This window comes from Hordeum vulgare, chromosome 1H (assembly GCF_904849725.1).
Source record: "Hordeum vulgare subsp. vulgare chromosome 1H, MorexV3_pseudomolecules_assembly, whole genome shotgun sequence".
Classification (NCBI taxonomy): Eukaryota; Viridiplantae; Streptophyta; class Magnoliopsida; order Poales; family Poaceae; genus Hordeum; species Hordeum vulgare.
This window is the reverse complement of record NC_058518.1, coordinates 176,567,801-176,580,817: the sequence shown is the minus strand read 5'-3', so window position 1 is coordinate 176,580,817 and position 13,017 is coordinate 176,567,801.

Here is a 13,017-nt window from a genome sequence, read left to right as displayed (position 1 = left end):
AGAATGTTAGCTTATGCCTCTCCCTCATATAAAATTGCAATAATGATTACCAGTCTAGTTATCGATTGCCTAGGGACAAATAACCTTCTTGTGACAAAAAGATCCCTACTATGACTAACTTAGTTGTTTCTTTCTCTAAGGAGCGCCTAGTTTTTATTTATGTGTTCTTTATTTTATTGCAAACCTATCCTATAATACCTACAAAGTACTTCTTGGTTCATTCTTGTTCTTGGTAAAGCGAACGTTAAGCGTGCGTAGAGTTGTAACGGCGGTCGATAGAACTTGAGGAAATATTTGTTCTACCTTTAGCTCCTCGTTGGGTTTGAGACTCTTACTTATCAAGAAAGGATACAATTGATCCCCTATACTTGTGGATTATCACACGTCAATGTTGGTCAACCCACTGTGAGCAAGTATCCTAAGCTTGGAGGATAAGCGCTTCACTTCGGAGCTCTCCTCTTGGGAAGAGCTCTTTGGTCGCGAGCTGAATCACTTCTTTAAAGGGGTCGTGGAGTACTCGGGAAGACCTCTCCGAACTAGTTCGAACAGGGGAACATATTCATTGTAAAATGACTCCAAGGATCACTCATCGGTCTCCTTCTTCGGTGTCCAAACCGGGTATCCTGTGGCGGCTATACGCCATACTTTGGCTCCACCCACTTCCCGAATTGACGCTCCTCTAGTTTGGGGCACGTGGCAGAAATACTTTTTCCATAGATCGAAGTGGAGCTCGCAACCCAGGTACTTTTCGCATAAGGCCACAAAGCCTGAGATGTCAAGGATGGAGTCAGGGGTGAGATTGTGGAGCTGCAACCTATTGAACTCCAACAAGCCCCTCAGGAAGGGTTGAACGGGGAAGCTCACCCCTCGTAGTAGGAAAGAAATGAAGCAGACCCTTTCCCCCATTGTGGGGAAGGGAAATTTTCTGTGAAGGCTTCGCCATTGGTAGAGGCAGTCCAAGGCAAGTGGACGCAAGGTCGGACAGGGGAAGATATCCTTGAGTTTCGAGTTTGCGCAAGCGGAGAAGGGAAATGGAGCAATTGGCCGAGTCCCCCGGAGGGGGGCCAATGGGGCATGAGGAGGAACCTGCCATGGCTGTGGAGTGCTGGAACGCTAGGATTTTTTGGTGGCATGGGGAGGGCGATGGAGCCCCGGAATGGATTTTGGTTTGCTTATAAAGGGCGTTACTCCTTTGATTATAAGGAGCGGTTCCGTCAGGAATAGCTAAAAGTACTTGTCTTTATCAACGCATGTGAAAATAAGGAATTGTTATTAATCTTTGTGCAGAGCTAAAGGTTATGGGCCCCACGACGCTTTGGTAACCATAAGTGAGGTGAGGACTAAATCTTCATTCTATGAATCGGAGAAAACATGGAAACTCTCCTTACAAGCCAAACATTCTAGGAGCGAGCATCCAAAGACCCTATACATCAGCATTAAAGGCTAGTTCGGGGGCTACTAAGGGAGTGCGAGATTAAGGGGTCCTGAGGTAGTCGGCTCGCTTCGCAGAGGTCGGGTTAATGGGTCGTATTAATTACAGTTTGAACTGCATGGTCATCTCGTATTCAAGGAGGAAATCATCGAAGACTAGTGTGGCATCCAATTAAGGTAGACTAGGCCAGCCCATCCGCCCTTGGTCCGAGGTCAGTTGTATGTAACTCTAGATCCCCTTGTGACTATATAAACCAGGGGCCCTCATCCATGCAGATAGGTTGACTCATCTAGGGTTTAGCTCATACGATCTCGAGGTAGATCGACTCTGTAATCATCATCCACAGCAATATAATCAAGCAGGACATAGGGTTTTACCTCCTCACGAGGGCTCGAACCTGCGTAAATACTTTCTCCCCTTTTATCCTACAACCCATCGATCCAAGGACTACAATGGCTATCGAATCCCAGGCATTGGTAGATTTCATCAATGACTCGATAGAGTTGCAAATTCTAGAGGACAGTCGAGACATCTAGAAGGGTTGCGTGCCGGGGCCGTGTTAACTTCTCCACGAGGTGACAAATCATGTCCCCGTACACTAATAAGTCGGCTGAATACGAGGCCTTGTTACACGTGCTAAGAATGGCTAAGGAAATGAACCTTAGTCGGGTCAGGTGTCTAGGCGACTCAGACTTGGTGGCGCCACAGGTTTCACGGACCTAGGATTCTAAAGATCCCCTGATGGTGGCGTATCGACAAGCGATCACCGAGGTTGCAGGTTACTTTCATGGAAAGCAAGTCGATCATATAGATCACCGACTCAATGATGCTGCGGACGCCGTGTCACGGCTTAGTTCTAAGCAGAAGCCGGTCCTTCCCAATGTTTTTTCTGGAAGTTCTTCACAATCCCTCGGTGAAATTATCATCTGAAGAGGGCATAGCAATTCCGGATCAAGAGTCACAACTTGTGGCTGCTCTTCGCACGACCCCGGATTGGACAGTGCCATACTTAATATATCTCACTCAAGGAGAACTCCCAATCGAGGAGGTTGAGGCCCGTCAAATAGTTTGTTGTTCTAAGTGAATGACCATTATGACAGGCGAGTTAAATCGGTGGAGTAGCACTGGCATTTTCCAACGATGTGTTTGTCCTAAAGAAGGGCAAGAAATTCTAAGTGAAATCCACGTTGGTGATTGTGGGCATCACGTCGGCTCAAGATCTTTGGTGGCAAACATGTTTCGACATGGGCTTTATTGGTTGACGGCTCATGCAGATGTAGAAGAACTTGTACGCGAGTGCGATGGTTGGCAAAAATTTGCACGGCAGGCCCATGTGCCGACTCAAGAATTGCTCATGATCCCAATCACATGGCTGTTTGTGGTTTGGGGGCTTGATATGGTTGGTCCATTCAAAATATCTCTAGATAAAAAGTCCCACCTACTAGTGGCGGCTGATAAGTTCTCCTAGTGGGTTGAGGTGGAACCCGTTAGTTATTGCGACGTAGAAACAACGGTGAAATGTTTGGAGCAGTTAATTTACCATATTGGCTATCCTCGTAGAATTATCACGGATAATGGCAGCAACTTGTCAAACAGAGCTATGGAGCAATTTTGTCAGAAAGAGCATATCTGGCTCGACCTGGCGGTTGTGGCGGATCCAGAATCCAATGGGCAAGCCGAAAGGGAAAATCAAGAGATTCTAAGAGGGATAAATGTTGGGGAACGTTGCATGGGAAACAAAAAATTTCCTACGCACACGCAATACCTATCCACGGTGATGATCATCTACGAGAGTAGAGAGTGAATCCACATACCCTTGTAGATCGCTAAGCGGAAGCATATATAACACGGTTGATGTAGTGGAACATCTTCACGATCCGAATCGCAGCCCGTCCCACGATCTCCTCACGATCCGTCCCACGATCCCGTCACAATCCATCCCGATCTAGTGCCGAACGGACGACACCTCCGCGTTCAGCACACATACAACTCGATGATGACCCCCGCCTTCTCGATCTAGAAAGAGAGGCGGATAGGTAGATGAGTTCTCCGACACGGCGGCATGGTGGTGAATTAATCCAGCAGGGCTTCGCCTAAGCACCACCGAACTAGACTAGAGGAGAAACAGATCTAGAGAGAAGTAGAGGGAGCACGTGGCAATTAGGGTTAGCCCTCACCTCTAAAACCTCTAGTATCTAGTAGGGAGGGAGGGGATGAGGCAGCCTCAAACCCTGAAGGTTTCGCCGAAATTGGAGGTGGAGGAGTCCTACTCCAGTCCTACTAGGAGTAGGATTCCTTCTCTCCACTTGGAAACCCTTTCCACCTTTTCCACCTTTGGGTTTCTTTCCTTCCCACCTCCAATCTGCCTTGGGCTTTAGTGGGGTCTTCGTACAGCCCACTTGAGGCTGGTCCACATCTTCCCACATCCCATGAGACCCTTTGGGGTGGGTGGGCCACCTGGTGGACCCCCGGAACCCATTCGTAACCCCCCGTACACTGCCAAAAATACCCGAAACTTTTCCAGAGTTCGAAACCCACTTTACTATATATCAATCTTTACCTCCAGACCATTCTGAAGCTCCTCGTGACGTCCAGGATCTCATCCGAGACTCCGAAGAACCTTCAGTTACCAACACCTATAAGTCAACTATGCCGAAAACGTCACCGAACTTTAAGTGTGCACACCTTGCTGGTTCGAAAACTATGCAGACATGAGTTGAGACACTTGCTACTGTGACAACAGACCTTCCCTAGAAACGGCGCGAGGAATCCTGCTGCTATAGCTACGCCTATAGGGACTTCCTTGGCAAATATGCAAAGGATTTCCCCGCGGCCTTGGAGCCTTGCGTTGGTGTTCCCTTGAAGAGCAAAGGGTGATGTAGCAAAGCGGCGGTAAGTATTTCCCTGAGTTTGAGAACCAAGGTATCAATCCAGTAGGAGGAGCGTTCCAGTCATAAGTACTTGTACAAACACAAAGAGCTTGCACCCAATGCTATGAAGGGGCTGTCAATCCCTTATAGATTGCTTGCGAAGTGAGAACTGAAAGCAAAGAGTAAATAAAGCAAAGCAAAAGTGAAAGTGGAAACATGTCGGGACCCCGATCGTAAGTCATAGGAATCCAGCCTGTAACACATCGCATCTCTTTGCGGTCTCACGCACGGTTAACTCCACGACTGCAGCCTTACCTTAGCCGGGACCGTTTGCGTATTTTGACTCGCGTATGCAATAGTGTCGCTAGCATTCCAATGTCAAAGAACCCGGATCGACAAGTATAATCACAAACCAAAGTAGCAATATTGCACAAGGACATGCATACATGACCCAACAAAGCAGGTGTCGGTCACCAGCGAGTGTAGACGAGTCGTAGCAAGCTACAAGGACTCCATTACATCGCGTGACATTTCCCCAAAGGGGACAGACACAACAGCTAAGAAGGACACATGCCGGTCAACCAATGTGTCTGGAGCAGTAGCGAACTACCAAGGCTCGTTGGATCACAAAGGGGCATTTCCTTGTAAGGAGTGCTACTAAAGTTCACGACTAGGTAATCGAACCCCATACATATCAAGTACGACACACGTACGCATGGCATACCGATATGTATAGATACATCGATGGCATCACAACATAACCATAAACATACAAGCTTTATTTAAGAGGCTCGGAAGAGCCACACACATAATATTACACATTAAGGGTCTCACGACCCATAATAGAAGTCATTCAGTTACAAGCCAGTGGAAGAGTTTAAAACTGTCTGAGTACAGACAGGTGCAACTAGTAGGCACATGGCATGACTATACTACAGACCCAACGTAGGGCCAGATCGTAGCTGGGACACCAGCTACTCGTCATCGTCGATGTCTACGAAGAACCCTCCATTAGGGTCATTAGCAACCTCTGCAACAATTGTTAAGAAAACATGAGTACGGAGGTACTCACCAAGACTTTAGGATAACTATCTACTCATGCAAAGTATCAATAAGGTATTGTGGGGTTTCATGCGGAAAGCTAGCATTTGACTCGAGGCTAGACAACTTGCATTTTTAAATAATTTTTGACAACTTGATTTCTCGCACACGAGTCCACTAACACCACAACAATACACCATCGTGGAATCATTCCGTATTCATACGGAATTGCCATCCACGACACTCACGCTTATCTTGACAATTTTATGAGTAGCCATTGAAGTTATCTATGTACAACATATGTCTCCAAGTAGTCCATATCTGCGGACGCGGCTTTTCGAATAGATCATAACCCTGCAGGGGTGTACTTTGTCACACACGCTCTCACCACTTATCGCCATGTGCACGTTATGCACCTCGGCAACCTTCAAGTGGAAGCCTAGCGAGGGAGTCGGCCACGACCGTTAACCACACTAGTACCTAGTCCAGGTTTATCGCCTATCTGAGAGTAACCCGTACGGAAGTCCGGCCGGGGTTTTCGCCACGGCCTCAAACGATGTGTGCAGGGTTCCCAAGCCCACCATCCGGGTGCCACTTGGTACACCGTGCCACTGCCTACCGCATCATAGCCACCTCTCAGGTCAGCACTATGCACGACCTCCAGCATGACTATAAACATCAGAAACTACTTGCAACTCCTGGACCGAGTACTACGCGATTAATAGGCCGAACGGGGTCATATTTCAGGGCCCAACATGTGGTAGTATCTCGTCTTGGATTACATACACGGAACTGAGTTCCTAAGGACGGTTCCAATGAAACAACCCGCCATGTACTCCTACACAGCCTTTCATCGGTACCTTTACCAAATCAGGTTCAACACACAATCTTTGCTTACCGAACACATTCTCACAATTCTGTTCATCTCCCAGATGACAGACCATACACAACTCTAAGCATAGCATGCATAGCAGGATAAGGCACATCGCGGCTCAAGCAACTACCAGGTATGCTAGGTTGCAAGGTTCAACTATTTACTGTGACAAGGATAGGTCATGCAAAGGAAGTGGGTTCAACTAACGTGGCAAAAGCAGTTGAAGCATTTGATCCTAATGCAATAAGTAAGTGCAGGAGCAAGAACATGGGATTTATCGGGATGATCAAAATGGATGCTTGCCTTGTTGCTCAGAGGAGGGACAATATCCGTCAGACGGATATTCGGTGGAGTCCGGGGGAGCGGAGCCTACCGAAAGGAATGACAACAATCAATAACAATCATATGCAAACAAGATGATGCTTGAGCATGGCATGCGAATGCAAGGTGATAAACTAATATAGCTAGCATGTATTAGGTTTGAAGTTGATTTGAATCAAATTCAAATATCACTTCAAACGAGGTATTCTCGGATACCGTTTTAATTGATTCGACCTGATGCTCAGATCAACTTGATGTTAACATGCATGGGATGACATTTTAAGTTGCTGGTTTGTAATTAGAACAGTGTTTGATCATGTCATTCATAGTGAAATTTAAATATTTTCCAAATTCCATTTATAAAGTATTTATAAGAATTGACTTATCTATTAAACTACATGTTTGGGTTCTGTAACATTTTCAAACATGTTTGAAAATGGCATATTCAGATTCCTTCAATTTTTCTAATACTTTTTCATACATAAATTATTTTCATTGGAGTTACAGATTAATTTCTATGAATTTTTGAAGTTTTAAACATTTCTGGAATTATTTCTATAATGGAAAATCCTTTTACTGCATCAGCATGACATCAGCAGGTCCAACTGGCCGTTAAAAGTCAAACCTGACCAGTGGGACCCATTGGTCAGTGTCTCTGGTCAATTTTAGGTTAGGATTAATCTTATTTAGTTAATTAAACTCACTGGACCCACATGTTAGTGACTTATCAATTTAATTGATTTATTTTTATTATTTCTAAACTATCCAGAGGCTGGCCCCACACGTCAGTGGCTCATTCCAGCTGAGATCCACCGGCGGCGAGGTCGTCCTCGCCGGCGGGGAGCCTCCGGCGACCACCAGTACGGTGGAGGGCATCGGAAACTCGCCTCCGACGGCCAAACTCATGGCAGAGACCACGGGAAGAACGGCCACTCGACGGCGCGCACGATGGGACAAGCCCAGTGTCGGGGGTGGCCGGAATCAACGCGGCGACGAGCTTGGCGGCGACCAAGTTCGGCCATCGTCGAAGCCATCGAATACGGGGTCAAAACGCGCGCGGCTGGGGACCTAAAGCATCTATGTGATGTCCTGAGGCTGCTGGTGGCCTCAGACAGACCAACACTTCACGGGAGGGCTACCGGCGACGAGCTGCAGCGGCGGTCCTCGTCGGGCTCCGATGGAACTAAGCCTAGAGGAGGGGATCAACGGGAAGATCTTAGGGGAAAGATGCGCAAGCTCACGAGGAGTGCAGAGAAGGGCTTGGACGGCTCGGGGAAGCACTGAGGGCGACGAATCGAACAGAGCTCGCCGGCAGCCGAAGGTTGAAGACGACGGTGCCGTGGGTGTTGTAGGGCTCGAGGAGGCTTCGGCTTCTTCAGGGAGGACCAGCTTCTCGAGGCGGAGCTAACAACACACTCAGAATGAGGATCCTATGGCTAGGGGCACGGGCAGCTCGAGCTCGAGCTCCTGTCAATGGCGGCAGAGGGGATCGAGAGAACCGAGAGGAGAGGGGGAGGAATGAGCACAGGAATGGATAGCTACGGGCTTGGGGAGTTTATCCCCGTGCTTGCCAGCGTGAAGCGGCGGCCAGGCAGGCGCACAGGTGCGTGGAGGCGCGCGGCGACGCGGCGGCCACCTCCTACTCCTACTGGCGAGGAGGAAGACGACAGGGGAGCTGGGCTGGGCCAGGTAAGCGTCAGGTAAGAGTTTTCCCATTTTTTTCTGATTTGTTTCTGTTTTGCTATTTCATTAACTTGCTATTTATTTGAGCTCCCAAATAGTTTGTAAAAACTATTTTAAACACACCATAATATTTGTTGGAATATTTCCAACCATTCCCAAAGTTTTCAATATTTTTGAAAGTTTAAAGTTTCTGATTTCAAATTTAAAACTTGAAACCAGTAGTTTTTTACATTTATTTAAAATGCTTAAAGTGTCAAGGAAAAGGGTTTCTTCATTGCTCATTTACTTTCATGATTTATCAGAAAGATTGAACATTTCTTGAGGCCATTTTGGGTTCATGATTTTAACTAGTTTGGAATTTCCTTTAATTTGAGAAGTGGCTAGGGTTAGTTGAATTTGCCTTCACCACTTACTTTGTTCTTGTTGATAGTTTCCTAGATACAATGCAAAGAAAACATGAGCACAAGCTAACTTGCTTAAGGTGTCAGGGATGTGACAAAACGATAGTTGTGAATAGACCCGGGGGCCGTAGTGTTCACTAGTGGCTTCTCTCATGAAAGCAAGTAGATGGTGGGTGAACGAATTACTGTCGAGCAATTGATAGAACCACGCAAAGTCGTGACGTTATCTATGGCAATGATTATATCTATAGGCATCACGTCCAAAACAAGTAGTCCGATACTTTCTGCATATACTACTATTACTCCACACATCGACCGCTATCCAACATGCATCTAGTGTATTAAGTTCAAAATAACAGACTAACGCCTTAAGCAAGATGACATGATGTAGATGAACAATCTCAAATCTATGATGAAAGCCCATCTTGTTACCCTTGATGGGAACAACATGATGCGTGCCTTGCTGCCCCTTCTGTCACTGGGAAAGGTCACCACACGGTATGAACCCAAAACCAAGAACTTCTCCCATTGCAAGAATCATAGATCTAGTTGGGAAAACAAAATCCAAGACTTGGAGAGACTTACAAGGATATCAAATCATGCATATAAGAAATCAGCAAAGACTCAAATATAATTCATAGATAATCTGATCACAAATCCACAATTCATCCGATCTCGACAAACACACCGCCAAAGAGGATTACATCGGATAGACCTCCATGAATATCATGGAGAAATTTGTATTGAAGATCCAAGAGAGAGAAGAAGCCATCTAGCTAGTAACTACGGACCCGTAGGTCTAAAGTGGACTACTCACGAGTCATTGGAGAGGCGATGATGTTGATGTAGAAGCCCCTCAACTCCAAAGTCCCCTCCGGCAGGGCAATGGGAAGGGTCTCCAGATGAGATCTCGCGGAAACGGAAGCGTGCGGCGGCGGAAAAGTGTTTTCATGGATGCCCTCATTTGTTCTGTGATTTTAGGGAATTTATAGGCCAAAGAGCTAGGGCAGGGGAGAGATAGGGAGGCCACAAGCCTGGTTGCCGCGGGCCCCCCTGGCCGCGGCAACAGGGCTTGTGGGCTCCCTGTGGGCCCCCTGCCTTGGCCCTCACGTCCCCTGATCTTCTTTTGTTCTGGAAAAATTTATTTCGGGGATTTTATTCCGTTTGGACTCCGTTCCAAAATCAGATCTAAAAAGAGTCAAAAACACAGAAAAACAGGAATTGGCACTTGGCACTGAATTAATAAGTTAGTCCCAAAAAAGATAAAAAAGGTAAACAAAACATCCAAAGTTGGCAAGATAACAACGTGAAACCATCAAAAATTATAGATACATTTGAGACGTATCAACACTCCCCGGTAAATAACCAATAATGGGACCTGGATGTATATATTGGCTCCTACATATTCTATGAAGATCTCTATCGGTTGAACCTCTATGTCACGGACTCCGTTAATCCCGTATGTTGTTCCCTTTATCCATTAGTATGTTACTTGCCCGAGATTCGATCGTCGGTATATCGATACCTAGTTCAATCTCATTACCAGCTAGTCACTTTACTTGTTCTGTAATAGAAGCTCCCGTGACTAACACCTTAGTCACATTGCTTGCAAGGCTTGTTGTGATGTTGTATTATCGAGTGGGCCCCGAGATACCTCTCCATCACACGGAGTGAAAAATCCCAGTCTTGAACCATGCCAACCCAAAAGACACCTTTGCAGATACTTGTAGAGCACCTTTATAGTCACCCAGTAACAGTGCGATGTTTGATACACACAAGGTATTCCTTTGGTGTTCGGGAGTTGCATGATCTCATGGTCATAGGAACAGATTCATTGACATGCAGAAAACAGTAGCAATAAACTGACACGATCATATGCTACGTTTACAGTTTGGGTCTTGTCTATCACATCATTCTCCTAATGATGTGATCCCGTTATCAAATGACAACACTTGTCTATGGCTAGGAAACCTTGACCATCTTTCATCAACGAGCTAGTCAACTAGAGGCTCACTAGGGACAATGTGTTTTCTATGTATCCACACATGTATTTGAGTTTCCAATCAATACAATTCTAGCATGGATAATAAACGATTATCATGAATAAGGAAATATAATAATAACCAATTTATTATTGCCTCTAGCGCTTATTTCCAACAGTCTCCCACTTGCACTAGAGTCAATAATCTAGTTCACATCACTATGTGATTGCAATGAATCTAACACCTATACAGTTCTGGGGTTCGATCATGTCTTGCTTGTGAGAGAGGTTTTTAGTCAATGGATCTGAACCTTTCACATCCGTGTGTGCTTTACAAATCTCTATGTCACCCTATAGATGCTGCTACTACGCACCATTTGGAACTATTCCAAATGACAGCTCCACAATACGAATCTGGTTTACTATTCAAAGTTATACGGATTAGTGTCAAATCTTGCATCGACGTAACCCTTTACGACGAACTCTTTAATCACCTCCATAATCGAGAAAAATTCCTTAGTCCACTAGTTACTAAGGATAACTTTGACCGCTTGTTAGGGCATATTTATGCCTAAGTAATTTTGGTGATTGATGACAGTACCTTAATAGAAAAATCGTGTGCATTGAGCTTTCAGATAATACATGACAAATGCATAAGACGATTCGGCACCCTCCGTGGAACAGAAGCACGGTGTCCTCTACGATTCTATTTGGTGGTTTTAGAGTCGTAGGAACGCTGTACTATTAAGAGAGGATCTGTATTGCAAAGGTTTGGGTGGAATCAATCTTGCACGCACACACTTTATCTCCATCCCCTTTCCCTACAACTTTGGAGTTGTTCCCATCTCTGGTTTCTCTCATCTTGCAAAAAGGCCTCCTAGCGGTAGTACCACTGGGCCTAGCGGTAATACCGCTAGAGCTAGCGGTAGTACCGCTGGCCCAACGGTAGTACGCCCCTGGTCAGCGGTAGTACCGCTCCAGGACTTTAGGACCACCATCCTTGCGGCTGTACTTCGTCACACTTTTTGCGAAGACTTTCTTGGCGGTGGTTGGCCCGGTAGTGTCTTTGCTCTACCATGGGCTCAGCGGTAGTACCGCTGCAGCCAGCGATAGTACCGCTGGAGTGCCAACGGTAGTATCGCTGGAGTGCCAGCGGTAGTACCGCTGCAGCCAGCGGTAGTACTGTTGGAGTGGCAGCGGTAGTACCATTGTAGCGAGCGGTAGTACTGCTGGGCTCGTGCTGTGAGTGGGAAAACGGTTGGATTGTCCCCCCCACTATATAAAGGGTTCTTCTTACTCAAGAACCCTACCTATGACCCTCCCAAGCTCCATTGTTGCTCCCTAAGCTCAAAAGTGCCCGATCTCTCTCCCTAGCCAATCAAACTTGTTGATCTCCTAGGGATTGGTTGAGAAGCCTATATCTACACTTCCACCAAGAGAAAATTGGTTCCCCCAATAATCCCTTGCGGACCTTGTTACTCTTGGGTGTTTGAGCACCCTAGATGGTTGAGGTCACCTCGGAGCCACATTCCATTGTGGTGAAGCTGTGTGCTCTTGTTGGGAGCCTCCAAACTTTGTGTCGAGTTTGTCCGAACCTTGTTTATAAAGGTTCGGTCGCCGCCTTCAAGAGCACCTATAGTGGAATCACGACACTTTGCATTGTGTGAGGGCGTGAGGAGAACACGGTGGCCCTAGTGCCTTATAGGGGAGCATTGTGCCTCTACACTGCTCCAACGGAGACGTACTTGTTGTCAAAGGGAAGGAACTTCGGTAACACATCCTCGTCTTCATTGGTTCCACTTGCGGTTATCTCTAATCTTTACATTGTGTATGTTTGTGTTGTAGACTATCTCTTACTTGCCTTAGTGTTTATAGTTGGTAGCATCATATAGGTTCATCACCTTGTTGTCATTTTAGAGAACCTTTATGTTGCTAACCCTAACCTGGTAAGATTAATTAAAAAGTGGTCGTTGCCTATTCACCCCCCTTTAGTCAACTATATAGACCCTTTCAATTTGTATTAGAGCTACGTCTCTTTATTAAGGGTTTCACCACCCGAAGAGTATGGAAGATGATGAGGGAGTTCCCTATGGGCAACCCGAGGCCATGGCCTTGACTTCGGTCACAAGGGACGACTTGAATATGGCTATGGCCGCCCTCCAGACGTCCTTGACGAACGAAGTCAAAACCATGCTTAAAGAGTTAATTGAGGGAATTAAAGGTTCACCCGAACCGGCGTTGGTGGTTAAACCCACCAACACAGATTCGGAGGCCAATTCCTCTAAGGAAGCGGCTAAAGGTATGCGACCTTCTTCCCCTTTCGAAAATAATGGGACTGGAACCTATGCCTAAGTTCCACCTCCCATGGTCTATGGAGGACCTGTTCCTACACCGCGTCTTAACCCGGTTGGTCC